General features: G+C 41.4%; 1 pseudogene; it reads right to left on the reverse strand.

Annotated features, from left to right (window-relative positions):
• Positions 1-4,093: 4,093 nt before the first annotated feature.
• On the reverse strand, positions 4,094-7,413 carry LOC120061882 (annotated as a pseudogene).
• Between the last annotated feature and the right edge of the window lie 2,901 nt (positions 7,414-10,314).

Consider the following 10,314-nt stretch of genomic DNA (forward strand, 5'->3'; position numbering starts at 1 on the left):
GGAGGGGGGGGGGGCAGTGCCCCTGTGACAACAATTTTGGACCCCCTTGTGGCCCCCCTAAATGTGGAGTATGAAATAATGTTTACATAACTAATTTTTGCTATCGTTCTTTTTTTACATCCGTTATTAGACAGTGGCAGCGATGATGATTATGAACATGGTCTTTTGCCTGCTAATGCCTGCAATGCAGTGAAGAAAACGATGACAACAATAACGTCTAATGTAACTGGCCCCTCTAACAGTACAACTGGCCCCAGCTTGGCCCCCCAGTTGAAATGGTCTAGAACCGCCACTGCTGGCCATGTGGTCAAATCTGATTTATTAAACTGTTATTTGGCATATCTTGTTGCTTGCTAGCTACTCTGTTGACAGTTTGCCAAGAAAATGTGGTAGCTAACTAGCTTGTTAAATGTTTACAAACAAATGAGTGAATGTGCTAGAAAGTTAAACTGCTACTTAGCTAGCTAGTTGACTGCTGTGGCTAGACAAAAAGGACTCGTTTTGAAAGTTGGATCATCTTGTCCTTTGAGGCCTTAAGTGTTCTCACACTATGATTTTGAACATTCAAAGCACCTGGGAAACATCCATGGCAGGCATTGTCATCTTAGCTTACTACATAACTTCTGAGTGATCGGAAGCACGTGCCCAAATCAGCCTACACCACTGCGCACACACCTGTCTTTACTATGACAACTAGCTTAGCCATGTCAGCAAATTACTGCTGTCTGAACACATATAAATCCTATTTGGTCACTTATAACTTGCTATTTGGACAGTCAGTATTCCAAAACTGATTTGAGCATTATAGGCCTGCAGTGTGAACAAGGCATTATACACCCAGGATTTGGCTTCAGATATTTGAATGGCTGTAAAAGTGTTATAAATTTAAAAAAATCTGACAAAAGGTGTCATTTGTAATCTTGCTCAGGAGAATAGGGAGTTTTTTTGTTGCCATAAATCAAACCAGCAGCAGTTTGTACATAGTATTTTCAAATACATTTTAATACAATATTTTAAAAACAGCATCATGGTCATTTCTTCCTACAAATTACACTAAGTTAAGGATTTTGACTTTTGTTTTGAATGTTGCAAAATGAGCGACTACAGCGAAAGAACACCTTTAGGAGAAATGTGAGAACGCCCTCTGCTGCCATTTCTATGTAAATGTTTTATATTGACTTGTGATTAGCCAGTAGCTCAGTGGAGTTTTCCTTATTCATTCTTTCAGGTACCAAGGCCAAGGCATTTACCTGTCTAAATAAGTCGAATCAGTCGAACGGGACCCAGCTGTTTTGAGGGCAGGAGAAAATGTGATTGGTTGATTTGAAAACTTAGTGGGCAGAGTGTACATTGACAGGCGGGAGTCAAATAAAACAAACTATCAGGGTGGTAGGTCGGAGTGTTAAAAACGTGTTGTGACCCACAACATTCCTGGTTCAAATCTCACCACTTTCTTTTCCATCCAAAATATAAACTCAACATGCAACAATTTCAAAGATTTTACTGAGTTACAGTTCATTTAAGGAAATCAGTCCATTGAAATAAATTCATTAGGCCCTAATCTATGGATTTCACTACTGTGAATACAGATATGCATCTGTTGGTCACAGATACTTAAAACCAGTCAGTATATGGTATGAGCTAGTGCTGTGCATTATCATGCTGAAACATGAGGTGATGGCAGTGGATGAATGGCACGACAATGGGCCTCAGGATATCGTCACGGTTTCTCTGTACGTTCAAATTGCCATTGATAAAATGCATATGTGTTTGTTGTCCGTAGTTTATGCCTGCCCATACCATAACCCCACCGCCACCATGGGGCACTCTGTTGACATCAGTCAACCGCTTGCCCACACGACGCAATACACGCTGTTGTGAGGCCGGTTGGACGTACTGCCAAATTCTCTAAAAACAACAGAGGCAGTTTATGGTAGAGAAATTAACATTATTCTGGCAACAGCTCTGGTGGACATTCCTGCAGTCAGCATGCCAATTGCACGCTCCTTCAAAACTAGAGGCATCTGTGGTGTAACAAAATTGCAGATTTTAGTGGCCTTTTCTCCCCAGCACAAGGTGCACCTGTGTAATGATCATGCTGTTTAATCAGCTTCTTGATATGCCACACCTGTCAGGTGGATTAATTATCTTGGCAAAGGAGAAATGCTCACTAACAGGGATGTAAACAAATTTGTGCACAAAATTGAAGAGAAATAAGCTTTTTGTGCATATGGAACATTTCTGGGATCTTATTTCAGCTCATGAAACATGGGACCAACACTTTACATGTTGCATTTCTATATATATTAATAACTTTAGTAGGTACTAGTAATATACAAAAAAATATACATATATATAACTACAGTTATTAATTACAGTGACTGATGACAATAGAAGTAACACGAATCATCTTTCAGTTCCACTTGATGGCAGAGTGCTTGACTCTTGGGTTACCATGCACAAGATCCCTAGTTCACATCTCAGTGGTTTTATTTTTTTTAACATAACCCTCCCCACAGAAGAAGATCGAATAAGAAAAATGTATCTACTACTTGCCATGTAGAGTTTGTTTTATTGGTCTAAAAAAATTCAAATGATAGTATGCTCAATGATAAGCAGCATACACTCCTCAAACCAAAGCTGCATTTAACACCATAGTACCCTCCAAACTTGTCATTAAGCTCGAGACCCTGGGTCTCGACCCCGCCCTGTGCATCTGGGTCCTGGAATTTCTGACGGGCCGCCCCCAGGTGGTGAGGGTAGGAAACAACATCTCCACCCCGCTGATCCTCAACACTGGAGCCCCACAAGGGTGCGTTCTCAGCCCTCTCCTGTACTCCCTGTTCACACATGGAGGCGTGCATGGCCACGCCGTCAACTCAATCATCAAGTTTGCAGACTCAGGAGGCTGAAGAAATTTGGCTTGTCACCAAAAACACTCTAACTTTTACAGATGCACAATCGAGAGCATCCTGTCGGGCTGTATCACCGCCTGGTACGGCAACTGCTCCACCCACAACCGTAAGGCTTTCCAGAGGGTGGTGCGGGCTGCCCAGCGCATCACCGGGGGAAAACTACCTGCCCTCCAGGACACCTACACCACCTGATGTCACAGGAAGGCCAAAAAGATAATCAAGGACAACAACCACCCGAGCCACTGACTGTTCACCCCGCTATCATCCAGAAGGCGAGGTCAGTACAGGTGCATCAAAGCTGGGACCGAGGGACTGAAAAACAGCTTCTATCTCAAGGCCATCAGACTGTTAAACAGCCATCACTAACATTGAGTGGCTGCTGCCAACATAGTGACTCAAATCTCTAGCAACTTTAATAATAAAAAATTGGATGTAATAAATGTATCACTAGTCACTTTAAACAATGCCACTTTATATAATGTTTACATACCCTACATTACTCATCTCATATGTATATACTGTACTCTATACCATCTACTTGTTGTTGTGAACTTGTTAGATATTACTGCACGGTCGGAACTAGAAGCACAAGCATTTCGCTACACTGGCATTAACATCTGCTAACCATGTATGTTACCTATAAAATTTGATTTGAGAAGGGGTTGTAAGTGTGCCCGGCCCTCTAGTGGAGCAGAACTCTAACTGCACAGAACAGTACACAAAGGGTTCATCTCTATTGTATTTCCTTGATTCCTCAAGCCCTCCCTCCCTTGTCTCATTCTCAAAACACAATGGAGCAGATCTTCCCCACCAATGCGTTTTGAGGCGACGGCAAGGAGAGAGGAATCAAGGAAATACAAGTACAATTAAGATTCAGCCAAATTGTTACAACCGACACATTGGATCCATTGGGAGAGAAACAGAACAAATTACATAACATATCTTGTTTTATTATTTACAAGCGTTCCTTGATGTATTGCACCTTGCACTTAAAGTCTGTTTGAGCGAAAAATCTGTGCATGTCATTTATTTTTCTTGGCAATGGGATCTACATAACTTTTTGGGGGGTTCAAATTATGTATGGGACATTAAAGTTATTTTGCTGTTTTAAAGTCTATTTGTTGAACAAAACTTGCTTCAATAAATAAGGATACTGATATTCTACTTGTCTTTCCTCTTCAGAACACATCTTTTGGGGACTTGCACGTGCCAACATACAGCATCTTCTTTTTACCCTCCGCCTGGTTTTTCAGGTGCTTCATCTTTCTTGTTATCATCTCTGTGCTAAAAGAGAGTAAGAGACTAGGATCAGCTACCATACTAGACATCGTACACACCCACGTTTTAAACGAATGAACAAAAGTTTCCTTACACATTTTGCAAGCACATTTTTCCCGTAATCCTGAGAGAGAGAGCGAGGGTGTCATGCAATCTCAAAAGCTACCAACTTGGTTGTATGAGTCTTAGTTCAGGGTCATTATGAAAATGTTCACTTACGTCTCCCTTTGCTGCCGATGGATGTTTGTACTGTGATCTCAAACATTTGTCCGATTATGGTGTCATGCAGGTGCTCGCACATGGCATTGCCTGCACTGTACGCCCAATCTCTCTACGTAGGAAAACACAACAGAAGATACCCAAGGGTCACATCATTATGGTACTCAAATAGATCGTAGTATTAATGGCCCTTGAAATATTGAGACATTGGGCCAAATAGTAATTTGAGAAGCAGACACTAATTCAAGAGTTGAATCATACCGTAATGTAAATGGGAGATATGCAAAAAAAGTTTGAGTTAGGATTCAGTCATTGTCTGAGCACTAATTATCAAAGTCTTACTTGTGAACAACAGAGGTGAGTTCCTCCACAGGTTTCCTGTTCAGCAGAATATCCATCTTGATCACATTGGCGCCCGGTATCCTCATACTCACAACTGTTGAGAAAATTAGGAATATACAATGACTCAATTTGTTAAACTGGTTTTGCAAAGTGACAAATCCAAACCCCTGTTCTTAAATTTCTCGATTACACAGTGATCATTCAAACAAATAATTAGCAACATCAAAGCCAGGCTGGCTTACCAAGCAGATACTCATGATTTTCCCGGTGTAGTCGTCAGGGGCGAAGATGGTCCCCATCACCATGGGATCCAGGTACTCTGTCATTACAGACCTGTCCGAGAACTGGGCTGGGTTCACTATGCAGATCTTCTCCTTCCCATGCTCCTACAACACAATAGGAGAGTTATAAACTTTGATCACTGTTACCAAACAAGGGATACCATATTTTAGGTTCACATGACAGTATTCAGACCCGTTGACTTTTTCCACATTTTGTTACGTTATAGCCTTATTCTAAAATGGATTAAATAAAAAATGTCCTTTACAATCTACACACAATACACCATAATGACAAATGGAAGAGTTTTAAATTTTTTGTTGTTGAAAATGAAACTTTGCTTTCCTTTGCTATGAGACTTGAAATTGAGCTCCGGTGCATCCTGTTTCTATTGATCATCCTTGAGATGTTTCTACAAATTGATTGGAGTCCACCTGTGGTAAATTCAATTGATTGGACATGATTTGGAAAGGCACACACCTGTTTATATAAGGTCCTAGAGTTGACAGTGCATGTCAGAGCAAAAAACCAAGCCATATGGTCGAAATAATTGTCTGTGGAGCTCCGAGACAGGATTGTGTCGAGGCACATATCTGGGAAGGGTACCAAAAAATGTCTGCAGCATTGAAGGTCCCCAAGATCACATCATTATTAAATGGATTAAGTTTGGAACCACCAAGACTCGTCTTTGAGCCAGCCGCCCTGCCAAATGGAGCAATCGGGGTAGAACGGCCTTGGTCAGGGAGGTGACGAAGAACCCGATGGTCACTCTGACAGAGCTCCAGAGTTCCTCTGTGGAGATGAGAGAACCTTCCAGAAGGACAACCATCTCTGCAGCACTACCAATCAGGCCTTTATGGTAGAGTGGCCAGACAGAAGCCACTCCTCAGTAAATGGCATGGCAGCCCGCTTGGAGTTTGCCAAAAGGTACCTAATGACTCTCAGACCATGAGAAACACAATTCTCTTGTCTGAAGAAACCAAGATTGAACACTTTGGCCTGAATGCCAATCGTCACTTCTGGAGAAAACCTGGCACCATCCCTACGGTGAAGCATGGTGGTGGCAGCATCATGCTGTGGGGAAGTTTTTCAGCGACAGGGACTGGGAGACTAGTTAGGATTGAGGGAAAGATGAACGGAGAAAAGTACAGAGAGATCCTTGATGAAAACCTGCTCAGGACCTCAGACTGGGGCGAAGGTTCAGCCTCCAAAACATTTGCAAAACATTCTAAAAAACTGTTTTTGCTTTGTCATGATGGGGTATTGTGTGTAGATTGAAAACAATTTAATACATTTACGAATAAGGCTGTACCTAACAAAAAAGTGGAAAAATTCAAGGGGTTATAATACTTTCCGAAAGAACTGTATATATATATATATATATATATATATGTGTGTGCATTTATTTTGCTGTGATATCATGTAAACTTTTCCCAGCAATAGATGTACATGTAATTTGAAGCCCCCTGTAGAGGTGGTGCTTTGTATTACCTTAATGAGCTTGGCGGAGGACAGGATAGCCTTGTAGGCATGGTGGGGGCTGTCACTTTGACAGAGGAGTTGTACTTCTTCTCCAAGCGCTGGTTAAACAACTCTATGTGGAGCAGGCCCAGGAAGCCTAGCCTGCGAAAGGAAGGAAGGAAGGAAAGAAAGACCAAGGGAAAGAAAGTAAGTGAGGAGAGAGCAAGTACAATTTAGGAGTGCATGATCACGGCTGAAATTGGTATCCCTCAAAAATAAAACAAATGAAGAACATAAGTATCCTGTCAAGGTCAACCCTTCACCACTTGCATAGCTTTGAGTAGTGGATGAGAGATTACATGATAATTTAGTTGGTATTGTTATGATATAACCTCCGGCCTGCTCCCAGTGCCAGACTGCTGTCCTGCACATCAAACTGGAGTCGTTGAATGTCAGTTTCTCCACAGCACTGCGGGGGGCGCTGTAGTCCGACTGGTCAATAGGATACATCCCTGGAGAGAGAGACCCACAAGCACATTCGCGTCAGAATGCAGACACCTTCTCCTACTGTATATGTTTGTTTATAAAATACCGCCTATTGACGCTGTGTAAATGTTTTGTTTCAATTATTATTATGTTGATTTTTCAAGGTTGCTCCAGCACCCTCTGCACCCCTATTTCCCGCAGCTATGGGGGTATTCCTGGTGATTATGGTACCTATCAAAACCAAGCGATGAGGTGAGCCATATCATACAATACAACTAAATGCATGAGTATCTGTGTGATCCATGAGTATGGATATGGTAATGCACATGAGACCTGTAATTTCCAGAAGGCTGTCAGCCAAGGTGCTTTTCCTATGGTCAATGTGAGCAATGATGCTGACATTTATGATCCTCTCCACTGGGAACTTTGCCATATCTATGACATAACAAAGTTAGTGTAGTTACAATAAAGGACAAGACTTTATAAACGAATGGACACTGCATGCACGCTGTCCGTTTGCAATGTGGAGTTCCTTACTTTGTCAGCCTGTGTACTGAGCATATTGGTGGTGTTGTGTGTGCAGAAAACAGGTGCTCTCTAAATCCATCGTTGCCTGAACCCAACGTTGAATTGCAGAGAATTCTACTTTTGGCATAAATTAGCGTTTGAATCAGGAACGTTTCCTCTCACCACCTCTAAAAGCCAGAAGGTTGAATAAAATAATATTTGTAAGCACTTTACCGGTTGTCAGTGTAGTTGGTCCTTTTGGCGGTAGGGATGTAAGACAGTATATCCATAGGAAAGTATAATTACATCACATTTTCAAAGCAATGTTTGTGCATTCCTGTGCGCACAAGTTAAAAATTACTTGCAGGAGACATGCATACTTGCCCAGTTCGTGATTACATGGATCTGCGCATGCTTCAGGGGATATACATCTAAATGCATTAACAGTGCTTTGACAAGTTTATGTAATTATAATTTCCTGTGGATATATTGTCTCACATTTCTACCGCCAAAAGGACCAACAGCACAGACAACCAGTAAAGTACATAAAAATATAATCGTATTCAACATTCTGGCTTGTAGAGGTCGTGAGAGTAAACTTTCCTGATTCAAACTCTAGTTTCTGCCCGAACGCCGGGTTTCTAGGCAACATACATCGATCTAATGCCAGTGCAAGCTGCAAACTGTGTTACAGCTCTGGCTCCTTCATCTTGTTTGATTAAAGTCCCAAAAGATGCCTTTAAAAATCGGGGTTTAAGGTTACTTACAATGCATAATGGGAAATGTAGTTTGGCACCTGTTGCTCTTAAAGGGGCCCTTAAAAACAAAAGTGATTTTCAATATTGCAAAAACGTGATTTGTGCTTTTATTAAGAGAAAATTATAAAGAGTGGAAACGGCTTGAGTAGGATAGCACAGGAATAGGAACAATTTAGTTACACTCACTAACACACTAGATAACATAAAACAATCTAGGTTATACCAACTGGGCCAGGGTCAGAATAAAATGTGCCCCCATTTCAGGAAGATCGCTTCATCCTTGTTGAAGAGCAAGAATGCCTTGTGGCTTTTCCGAGACTCTTTCAGGTTAGAGTTATGTCTCCACTGACCTGGATAAAGCCCTCAGCCTAAATTTCCACAGGAATATTTCAAACATGGTCATAAAGCCAGATAGGCAACTGGCACGTCTTGTGAAAACTGACAGTGTACCTTTCTTGTGTAGGGCCCACACATCTGACAGTTCCAATTATCCTCTGGGATGAGTTTGACACCTAATCAAAGCCTTAGAAAAACATTGAAATGCAACCCAGAAAAGGGGAGACGGCTGATTTGTCAACAGAAAATGGGGTATTTGTTGTTTATTTTTGTAACCAGTAGTGAACCTTGGTAGGAACAGTCTATTATTGAGTTGCAGGGTGATGACAGATGTTCAAATATGGTCATATACAGTATTGTGTAGCAGCCTATACTATGAATGGTGCTGTTTCTAGGCTATTCCATTATTTCCCACATGGTGGCCCCCTGCACAGATGACAAGAATAGGAGGGTGGAAAAAGCATTGCCATGGCAACATAAGACAGCAGCCCACGCATACTGAGTAGGTCCCCAGAATAATGTTCAGATAAGAAATCAAATAAAATATCTTTCCACCGCCTTCATCTCTGACCAATATCCAATGAAACCACTTGAAGGCAGCGAGTGTGTGCATGCGAATATGTGCGTGTGCCTCTTTCTCACGATGACAACTCTATTACGAGTCTCCTTCCTTGTCAAGTGTGGATATATAAAGGCCAGTTGTACTGTGTTTTTCTTGGTATTCTACCAATATGAAAATGCTAAGCTTTTTCATATCCAGTTCATTTCCAACTCGTTAATTGTAATAATCAATTAGCTCAATGGGTTGCAGATGGATCCAGGTTTTTCAGTGCCAGCACGCTCATTAAGATTTAGATTAATTTGATAAAATAACAACATTATGCTTTAGACTACCTGTCACAAGTGAATTATTCCACATTTATTAATTCCCCATGCTATATGAGTGGACTCGTTTTAATTTGTTGGCCAACTGCCCAATGACTCAGGCAAGACACTGAGGTAACAATCTTATTTCACAAAGTTGGATTCAAACAAAGGTTCTGATCTCTAATGCAGTACCACCGACCAGACAGGACTGGGGGGGAAATGTGGTTGATTTACAGTACCAGTCAAAAGTTTTGACTCACCTTCTCATTCAAGGGTTTTCTTTATTTTTTACTATTTTCTACATTGTAGAATAACAGTGAAGTCATCAAAACTATGAAATAACACATGGAATCATGCAGTAACCAAAAAAGTGTTAAACAAATCAAAATATATTTTAGATTCTTCAAAGTAGCCACCATTTGCCTTTGACAGCTTTGCACACACTTGGCATTCTCTCAACCAACTTCATGAGGAATACTTTTCCAACAGTCTTGAAGGAGTTCCCACATGCTGAGCACTTGTTTGCTGCTTTTCTTTCACTCTGCGGTTCAACTCATTCCAAACCATCTCAATTGGGTTGAGGTCAGGTGTTTGTAGAGGCCAGGTCATCTGATGCAGCACTCCATCACTCTCCTTCTTGGTTAAATAGCCCTTACACAGCCTGGAGGTGTTTTGGGTCATTGTCCTGTTGAAAAACAAATGATAGTCCCACTAAGCGCAAACCAGATGGGATGGTGTATCACTGCAGAATTCTGTGGTAGCAATGCTGGTTAAGGGTGTTTTGAATTCTAAATAAATCACTGACATTGTCACCAGCAAAGCACCCCCACACCATCACACCTTCATGGTGGGAACCACACATGTGG

The sequence above is a fragment of the Salvelinus namaycush genome, chromosome 17 (assembly GCF_016432855.1).
Source record: "Salvelinus namaycush isolate Seneca chromosome 17, SaNama_1.0, whole genome shotgun sequence".
Lineage (NCBI taxonomy): Eukaryota > Metazoa > Chordata > Actinopteri > Salmoniformes > Salmonidae > Salvelinus > Salvelinus namaycush.